This window comes from Leucoraja erinacea, chromosome 1 (genome assembly GCF_028641065.1).
Source record: "Leucoraja erinacea ecotype New England chromosome 1, Leri_hhj_1, whole genome shotgun sequence".
Classification (NCBI taxonomy): Eukaryota; Metazoa; Chordata; class Chondrichthyes; order Rajiformes; family Rajidae; genus Leucoraja; species Leucoraja erinaceus.
This window is the reverse complement of record NC_073377.1, coordinates 54,873,456-54,884,043: the sequence shown is the minus strand read 5'-3', so window position 1 is coordinate 54,884,043 and position 10,588 is coordinate 54,873,456. Positions and strand designations below refer to the sequence as shown.

General features: G+C 44.3%; 1 long non-coding RNA gene across 1 annotated transcript in view; it reads left to right on the top strand.

Moving 5' to 3' along the window:
* The first annotated feature begins 4,786 nt into the window (after positions 1-4,786).
* Positions 4,787-10,588, top strand: part of LOC129696917 (uncharacterized) — a 32,058-nt gene continuing 26,256 nt past the window's right edge. The window contains exon 1 of the long non-coding RNA XR_008723421.1: positions 4,787-4,880. This is a non-coding gene — a long non-coding RNA (uncharacterized LOC129696917). The remainder of the gene's footprint in view (positions 4,881-10,588) is intronic.

The following is a 10,588-nucleotide window of genomic DNA, read 5'->3' as shown; positions in this document are numbered from 1 at the left end:
GGTACATGCACTACATCAATGTTGGGGTCATTATGACCGAAAAATGTATTTACCCACTGAAGCTATATCAGAACTACAGTGGTGGTCAGACAATGTTTGGCACAGTTTCAGTCCCATTGTCATCACTAATCCTAACTTAGTTATCAGAACAGATGCCAGTGCTTTAGGCTGGGGAGCAACTAACTCTATATCCAGCACAGGTGGCAGATGGACTAATTCAGAGTCATCGCTACTACACTCACTGGGCATAAACTATTTGGAAATGCTGGCCGCCTACTATGGGCTAAAAGCATATGCATCTAAAATGCAGCACGTGCATGTTAGGTTACAGATCGACAATACAACGGTGGTGGCTTACGTTAACCACATGGGTGGCATAAAATCATTATCATGCGACAAATTGGCTAATGCAATCTGGCTATGGTGTGTCAAGAGACATATTTGGTTATCAGCTGCCTATCTACCAGGTAAGCTAAACACAGTGGCAGACACCAGGTCACGAAAATTCAATGATAACATCGAATGGATGATAGATCCAAAAATTTTTGCGGAGATTATCAAGCAATATGGAACGCCAGAAATCGATTTGTTTGCATCTAGATTGAATCACCAGTTACCCATGTATGTGGCTTGGGAACCAGATCCCGAGGCAGCAGCGGTAGATGCCTTCACGCTGGATAGGGGAAATTTCTTCTTCTATGCTTTCCCTCCCTTCTGCCTCATCAGTCGGGTACTCCGGAAAATTCAGACTGACTCTGCTTCTGGAATTTTGGTCGTACCCGACTGGCCTACCCAACCATGGTTCCCAGTCCTTCACGACATGGTGGTCGAGTCACCAATGGTCTTCCATAGCGACCCACAACTGCTGACTCACCCAGTATCCGGCATGAGTCACCCATGCCATCAAAATATTAAACTCCTGGTTTGTAGGTTCTAACCAGACCTTACCAGGGACTGGGGCTATCAGAACGAACAATCGCCACCATGTCGGCAGCCCTGCGGGATTCAACAAAGAAGCAGTACCTGACGTACGTCAAGAAATGGGAAAAATACTGCTTGGACGCAGGGACAACGTATGACAAAGCCTCAATCACCGACGTGGTGGAGTTCCTGGCCCACTTATACCATGATCAGAAGATGAGCTACAGTGCCGTGAATGCAGCACGAAGCGCCCTGTCTGCTTACCTTAGACCAACAGGACACCAGAGCATAGGGTCCCATCCGCTAGTGATAAAGCTCCTCAAGGGTATTTACAACAACAAACCCCCAACACCCAGATATACCCATGTATGGGATATTAGTGTCGTATTATCACATCTCAGAGGATGGCCACCAGCGGGATCCCTCAGTCTAGAGGAATCTACTCTTAAAACACTTATGCTCATGGCGCTCGTATCTGCTCAAAGGGTCCAGTCGTTACACAAGCTACGACTGGACAACATGGTAACTACCCCAGACTGCATCACGTTTGTCATGCCAGATCTAGTAAAACAAAGTAGGCCAGGTATGCCCAACTCACCGATTATTTTCCGGGCCTACCCACCAGAACCTAGGCTATGTGTTGTGACCCATCTCCAGAACTATGTAGACACAACCCATGAACTCAGAGGGAGTGAGCAAGCCTTATGGGTCAGCCACAGGAAACCTTTTGGACGGGTAACCAGCCAAACCATATCAAGGTGGCTAAAACAGGTCCCGAAAGCTGCGGGAATTAATAACCATATAACCATATAACAATTACAGCACGGAAACAGGCCATCTCGGCCCTACAAGTCCATGCCGAACAAATTTTTTTCCCCCTTAGTCCCACCTGCCTGCACTCGTACCATAACCCTCCATTCGCTTCTCATCCATATGCCTATCCAATTTATTTTTAAATGATACCAATGAACCTGCCTCCACCACTTCCACTGGGAGCTCATTCCACACCGCCACCACTCTCTGCGTAAAGAAGTTCCCCCTCATATTACCCCTAAACTTCTGTCCCTTAATTCTGAAGTCATGTCCTCTTGTTTGAATCTTCCCTATTCTCAAAGGGAAAAGCTTGTCCACATCAACTCTGTCTATCCCTCTCATCATTTTAAAGACCTCTATCAGGTCCCCCCTTAACCTTCTGCACTCCAAAGAATAAAGCCCTAACTTGTTCAACCTTTCTCTGTAACTTAGTTGCTGAAACCCAGGCAACATTCTAGTAAATCTCCTCTGTACTCTCTCTATTTTGTTGACATCCTTCCTATAATTTGGCGACCAAAATTGTACACCATACTCCAGATTTGGCCTCACCAATGCCTTGTGCAATTTTAACATTACATCCCAGCTTCTATACTCAATGCTCTGATTTATAAAGGCTAGCATACCAAAAGCTTTCTTTACCACCCTATCTATATGAGATTCCACCTTCAAGGAACTATGCACGGTTATACCCAGATCCCTCTGTTCAACTGTATTCTTCAATTCCCTACCATTTACCACGTCCTATTTTGATTTGTCCTGCCAAGGTGTAGTACCTCACATTTATCAGCATTAAACTCCATCTGCCATCTTTCAGCCCATTTTTCCAAATGGCCTAAATCACTCTGTAGACTTTGGAAATCCTCTTCATTATCCACAACACCCCCTATCTTGGTATCATCTGCATACTTACTAATCCAATTTACCACACCTTCATCCAGATCATTGATGTACATGACAAACAACAAAGGACCCAACACAGATCCCTGAGGCACCCCACTAGTCACCTGCCTCCAACCCGATAAACAACCATCCACCATTACCCTCTGGCTTCTCCCATTCAGCCACTGTTGAATCCATCTTGCTATTCCTGCATTTATACCCAACAGTTGAACCTTCTTAACCAACCTTCCATGAGGAACCTTGTCAAAGGCCTTACTAAAGTCCATATAGACAACATCCACTGCTTTACCCTCGTCAATTTCCCTAGTAACCTCTTCAAAAAATTCAAGAAGATTAGTCAAACATGACCTTCCAGGCACAAATCCATGTTGACTGTTCCTAATCAGACCCTGTTTATCTAGATGCTTATATATATTGTCTCTAAGTATCTTTTCCATTAATTTGCCCACCACTGAAGTCAAACTAACAGGTCTATAATTGCTAGGTTTACTCTTAGAACCCTTTTTAAACAATGGAACAACATGCGCAGTACGCCAATCCTCGGGGACTATTCCCGTTTCTAATGACATTTGAAATATTTCTGTCATAGCCCCGGCTATTTCTACACTAACTTCCCTCAATGTCCTAGGGAATATCCTGTCAGGACCTGGAGACTTATCCACTTTTATATTTTTCAAAAGTGTCAGTACTTCTTTTACTTTGAACCTCATCGTATCCATAGCTACTCTACTAGTTTCCCTTACCTCACATAATTCAATATCCTTCTCCTTGGTGAATACCGAAGAAAAAAAAATGTTCAATATCTCCCCCATCTCTTTTGGCTCTGCAGATAACTGTCCACTCTGTCTCTCCAATGGACCAATTTTATCCCTCGTTTTCCTTTTGCTATTAATATAGCTGTAGAAACCCTTTGGATTTACTTTCACCTTACTTGCCAAAGCAACCTCATATCTTCTTTTAGCTTTTCTAATTGCTTTCTTAAGATTCTTTTTACATTCCTTATACTCCTCAAGCACCTCATTTACTTCATGCTGCCTATAATTATTGTAGATCTCCCTCTTTTTCCGAACAAGATGTCCAATTTCCCTTGAAAACCAGGGCTCTTTCCAATTTTTACTGTTTCCTTTGAACCGAACAGGAACATAAAGATTCTGTACTCTTAAAATTTCCCCTTTAAATGTCCTCCATTTCTCTTCTACATCTTTCCCATAAAACAAAATGTCCCAGTTCACTCCTTTTAAATCATCTCGCATCGCATCAAAGTTAGCCTTTCTCCAATCAATAATCTCAACCCTAGGTCCAGTTCTGACCCTCTCCATAGTTATATTGAAACTAATGGTATTGTGATCACTGGACCCGAAGTGCTCCCCAACGCATACCTCCACCACCTGTCCAATCTCATTTCCTAACAGGAGGTCCAGCACTGCCCCTCCTCTAGTAGGTACCTCTATGTATTGCTGCATTTTTAAATCCCATTCCACCAGGGCAGCATCAACATCAGCGGCGGAACGCGTGGATGTCCCAATGGACCACATCCTAAATACGGCAGGATGGTCAAGGGAGTCGACATTCCGCAAATTTTACAATAAACCGCTGATGAAACCAGACCTATTTGCAGAGAAAATCTTACAAACTGCAAATTTATAATTTAAGCCCGGGGGAGCTATTTTTGAATTTTGTTATTGTTAATAAACATTTTTTGTTTTTAAAAAACAAACAGATTCGTTGGTCATTAGATACCACTTCCTCCCTCAAGAACTTCGGCAGCGAGTGATATAGCTGTTACACGGTTTGAAATCACAGACCTTTGAAATCTTCACGTAGTCACTCACGTGACTCCGAAGTAAAATAGTAAGATTAAACGAGTACTTACCAGTATGAAGTTTGATCTGTATTTTATGAGGTTACGATGAGGGATTACGTGCCCTCCGCTCCCACCCTCATTATATGGATCAAACTAGTAAACTGATGTCTCCTGTGATTCCACACCGCTGCTTGGAAGTATGCCGCGCCTGCGCACTGGGTGGGTTCTTCACGTAATCCCTCATCGTAACTCCTCATAAAATACAGATCAAACTTCGTACTGGTAAGTACTCGTTTAATCTTACTATTTTACTTCGGAGTCACGTGAGTGATTCGGTGAAGAAGCCCCGCCAGTGCGCATGCACGTCATTACATCGTTCGCATGGCAAGGCACCGGACGTGCAGGGCTTCGCTCCCTGCCGATGTGAAGGTGAAACCTGCAGGTAAGAGTTTTTATTACTTACCAGGTTTGATGTTTGTGCAGGAACCTCTCTTCACAGAGGTATCCTGCAGGAATTGGCGGTCTGGTGAATGAACCGGCTATGGGCTGAGGGGAGACCCCGGTTCCGACCGCGGAAGCGGATAGTCGGGTAAAAATGTCGGGATTTTCGCTTTTTTAAGGCCACTGACAAAGCGGTCAGTGGTTCCAAACCAGCTGTGTTCCCCGGGCCGGGTAAAACACGCAGGTGGGCGGGGTTACCGCCAGAGTCGCTGACAGTGAGGTCAGTGGCTCACAGAATCATCGATCTGTGGATCCCAGGCATGGGGTGCGATCACAGATAGAGTCAAACAGCCCTATTGAACTCGGAGGAGTCGGGCTGAAAGGATTCTCTTCCAGAAATAGGTATGTTTCTGTATGCATTCTGTTGTTATTTTTTAACCCTTCACAGGCACCAGTGCGGGCCTATAGTACAGGCCACGCCAGCAGCGCCTGGGACAGGACTGCTCAATGTGTTAGCGTGGGCCTATGGTACAGGCCGCGCCAACAACGCCTGGGACAGGGCTGCATAGTGTGTGAACGCACCAATTGTATTGGCGCACGGAGGCTGTGAGGATTTAAATCTCCAGGTAATTGCCACAAACTTAGCTGAAGTTCGGGTTGTTTTGCTGTGGTGCTGTGCTGTGTATTTCTTCCAGGACAATGCCATGGACAAGATGACCAAGGGAAAGAGGCAAGCCGCAAGAAAATCGGTAGACAGCCGCGGGAGTGCGGTCTGTGAACGGCTCATACCCCTGCACAGTCGCCGGTCGGGGGCGGGGCGCAAAGAAACATGAGACCCCGGGGAACTGCGTGTTGACTTAAGGTGCCGGCAGTGAACCAGCTGATATGGGGTCAGATGGACGTGGCATGCGTGCCCAGGAAATAAAGCTGCAACGAATGCTGCTGGGCTCAGGAATTACTGCGTTCGCTAGAAAGGGCAGATGTCTGAGACGCAGCAAGGTTAAGCCACCGGTGGGCGGCAAATCTGAGAAGGTATCCCTACAAGAGAGGTGCCGATTCCGGGTTTGGACCAGGAACAAGCCGTCATCGATGCAGATGCGTAGCTGGCGCTCTGCAGCGGGACCACAGATGAACACCAGAGTTCATCATTTGGCGACAACTATGCCTGCATCAGCAGTGGCCGGTTCAGATTCAGGACAACACAGAATAAGTGTTGAATCACAAAGTATTTATGAAAATATGATTCATGCTTTTTCACTGATTGCAAAAATATGTGGTATAACAGTGGTGAGAGATACATTCTCGCCACAAGAAGGAGGAATGTTCTTTTATGCTTTTCTCTATTTTGCCTCATCAGTCGGGTCTTGCAATAAAGTCAGCAAGATCTTGTTTTAGTTTTCGTACTGTCCGACTGGCTGTGCAGACATGCTTCCCGCTTTCGTCGGGCATTGTAATCCAACTGTATAAGGTTATTCTGAAAAAACAAAAACTTTGCTGGTTCAAACTTTGGTTCAGGAAACCAGCCTCTGCATAATAAAACAATTATTGATTTTCACATTCTCAATGGATTGCCTTACGGCTCAGGTTTGTCACATCAATCCATACATGTGCTCACTGCAGAATTCAGGGGAGCACCAAAAAAGCAGTATTTTCCTATTCAGGAGATGGGAGGGGGTTTTGTTTAATCTTAATCTTACATTTAATATGGTACATATTACTGACTTCTTCAGTCAGGTTTTTCAACCCCAGATATCGAGTTTTTAAACAATGTCTTTAACACAATTTCTCCCAGTACACGCATATGCAGTATGGGATATTGACGTTGGGTTAACAATACTTCACCAAAGCCAGCTACATCCTTAGTCATGACACTAGGATCAGCACAACGAGGCATACATTGCAGAAGCTGCGGCTAGATAGGATGGAAATGGCTGCAGATGCCATTACGTTTTACATTCTGATCTACACAAACAGAGCAGACCAAGGGTGGCAGGATTTAAGATCGTATTTCGACATACCCCACGGACTCACGTCTATGTGTGAGGGCAGGTTTGCTATATTATATCGAGGCCACCAGAACCCTATGAGGTGTGGAATCAGCATTGTTCTTTAGCCACAAACAATCACACAAGAAAAGGTCAGTTCAGACTATTTCAAGGTGGCTGAAGCAGGTTCTGGTTTATGCAGGTATTGACACTGATGATTTTACATTTCATTCCATCAGGCGGAATGGACGTTCCCATCGACCATATCCTCGCGACCGCAGGATGGTCAAGTGAATGCATTTTCAAATAATTTTTACCATAGGCTGATTGCCGACCCAGGCTGTTTGCCCATTCGGTTTTGCGTTCACTTTAGCCTCCCCTGACATTGAGGGGTTGCTATTGATTGTTTTATTCACATAAGCCATTAATACATTTGAATCAATGTTATGGTTAATGCATTGTTGATATTCACTCATTCTGAGTCAATCGATGCAGTGAGACGCCGGGATTTGAATCTGCGGCATGAAATCACAGAGCTTTGAACTCTTCACGGAATCACTCACGTGACTCTGAAGTAAAATAGTAAGATTAAACGAGAACTTACCAGTTTGAAGTTTGATCTTTATTTTATGAGGAGTTACGTTGGTGATTACGTGCCGACCACATCCAACCCTCTCTCTCATAAAGGTCATATGGTAGTTCTCATATTGCTGATCTTACTATCTTACTTCAAATATTCTGTTATCTGTGATTGCATACCGCTGCTTTGAAGATTGACGTGCAAGTGCATTGGCGGGGCTTCTTCACATAATCAGTGATTACGTGAAGAAGCGCCAGTGATTATTAATCACCAACGTAACTCCTCATCAAACTTCAAACTGGTAAGTTCTCATTTAATCTTACTATTTTACTTAGATCAACCTGCAACTTAAGGTTGGAGATAAGAAATGGCATGATGAAGTGTTATAAATGGACAATGCTATCAAAAAAAGATTTAAAAAAAACAAGAATGTGCCTTCTTGGCAGTCACATTAATGTGGTTGTATAGTCATAGAGACATACAGTGTGCAAATAGGCCCATTGGCCCAACATACCCACACCGACCAAATGTCCCATCTGCCTGTGTTTGGCCCAAATCCCACTATCCTATCCATGTACCTGTCTAAATGTTTCTTAAAAGTTGCAATAGTACCTGCCTCAACTACCTCCTCTGACAGCTCATTCCATACGCTCATCACCCTTTGTGTAAAAAATACGCCTCAGGTTTTTTCCCCCGTCATGTTAAACCTACGTACTCCGGTTCTCAATTTCCCTACTCTGGGCAAAACATTGTGCTTGATCTATTCCTTTCATGATTTACATGATTTACAAGATGTACCTCCATACGATCACCAATCATCCTCCTGCACTCCAAGGAATAGAGTCCCAGCCTACTCAACCTCTCCCTAGCTCAGGCCCTCGAGTCCTGGCAATAGCCTCATAAATATTCTCTGCAGTCTTTCCAGCTTGACTACATCTTTCCTATAACAGTGCCCAAAACAGAGCACAATACTCTAAATGTGGCCTCACCAATGTCTTATGAAACAGCAACATGACCTCCCAACTTCTATACGCAATAGTCTAACTGATGAAGGCCAATGTGCCGAAAGCCTTTTGACCATCCTATCTACCTGTGACAACGCTTTCATGTCATAACACATGCTCACCTTGTATTACTTCAGTTTTAAATAATAGTCTTTTGTCTGTAGCAAATAAGTAGATAAATTGCAGGTGAAATCATGTGACAGAATCTGAGTGATTGCGGACACTGTGAGTAGTTAATTAGGTCCTTATGTCTGTGCTGGTCATACAGATTAGACGCAGAACAACAGTGGTGAAATGAACTGAGCTGAACAGTGTTGCATTTCATGATTCATATCTGGTAATTGTGACAGCAAGAACTTAGGGAACCAAGAGTTTGCTATCATTTATTACAAGGGGAATTGAATTAAAAAGTAGTGAGGTTACATTTCAATGACCATACCTGGAGTCTTGTGTAACATATTATTATCCTTATTTAAGGAATAATATTAACGTGTTGGAACCAGAGAAGGTTCACTAGACTAATTTAAAAAATGGGCGTGTTGCTATGAGAAAAATTGAACAGGCTAGGCTTGTATCCAGAGGCGAGTAGAAGAGTGAAGGGTGACATGATTGAAACATGTAAGATTCTGTTTTGCAGACCACTTGTGTTGGTCATCTAAGGTAAATGAATGAATACTTTATTGTCACATGACAAGTCACGGTGAAATTCTTTGCTTGACTTCCCAAGATATGCAAATAGTCGCTACATAAAGGGTGCCGACAAAGTAACATAGTACCCCCGTGCCAGGTCCTCCTTTGTTCTCCTCCCGCCTCCATCCCTCCCGGTGGTTCCCCTACGCCGGGTCCCCATTGTACCATTCCGCGGCAGTGGTGTCCTCACTCCCACTTGGCCCATCCTCGTCTGTCGGTCAGCTCCATCATCGATCGCCGCACCAACTTCTCCACTATTGCCATCGGGTCCCATCCTTACGCCTCCGTGGCCCCGACCCAGGCCCCAGCCACGGGCTCCGTTGACTCGTTGGGTTCTGTTGGCTCTCGTGGCTCCGGCTCTGGCTCCCAGTTGCTAAACATTTTAAGTCCCTTTCCTATTCCCATACTGAACTTTCTGTCCTGGGCCTCGTCCATTGCCAGAAGGAGGCCACACGCGAACTGGGCGAGCAGTATTTCATATCCCGTTTGGGTAGCTTACAACCTAACAGTATGAACATCAAAGTCTCCAACGTTAGGTAACTAACCTACATCCCCTCCTGTCCACCGTCTTCTTTCTTCCCCTCCCCTTCTCTAGCCAGTCCCCCACCTGCACTTGAACCCATTTCACCGCTCTCCCTCTCCTTCCACCTACATTCCTTCCTCTGCCTTCACAATTTGCACTTCCTATATCGTTCCGCTACAACTTTTGTCTTTACATCTCTGGCCTTTGTCCAGCAGTCTGCCAATCAAAAATCCCACTCATTTATTACTCACCAGGCTTTGTCCTGACCCTCCTCTCTTCCAGGCTCCTCCCAACCCACCCCCCCACCACCCTCGTCACCACATCAGTCTAAAGAAGGGTTCAGTCAAAACATAATTTATCCATGTTCTCCAGAGATGTTGCCTGACCCCATTGAGTCACTTCAGCATTGTGTGTCCTTTTTTGTAAACCAGCATCTTGCTTCTCCATGTAAGATTATGAATTGTATTGCCAGGGTGAAACTGGAGAGACTGTTTCACCTTAGAGGAGAACAATTGGTGATGCATTAAATTCATTATTGAATTTCAATGAAGATATTAATAAGGAATAAATTCGAAAAAGAATGAATATACTTATCAGGCGAAACCTCATTTTGCTTAACATTTCTGGTCAAAGGTTTCAGAACTGTAGATTGGCTATAGCATATTAGCCAATTAGAATGCTTAGTAATTATAACCCAGCCTTATTATACCATTCATAGTGTTAGATCCTACCCATGTCTACCAGTTAGAGGAGCAGTGTGAACGTGTGATGATCTGCTTAGTAGTTAATGACCTGAACAATAAAGATACTTGTGCTTCAACCTGTGTGAGTCTGAACTCTTTACAAGAACCTTTCAACAAAATAAGTCAACAATAACATGTCAAACAAGAGGACATGACTTCATAATTAAGGGACAGAAGTTTAGGG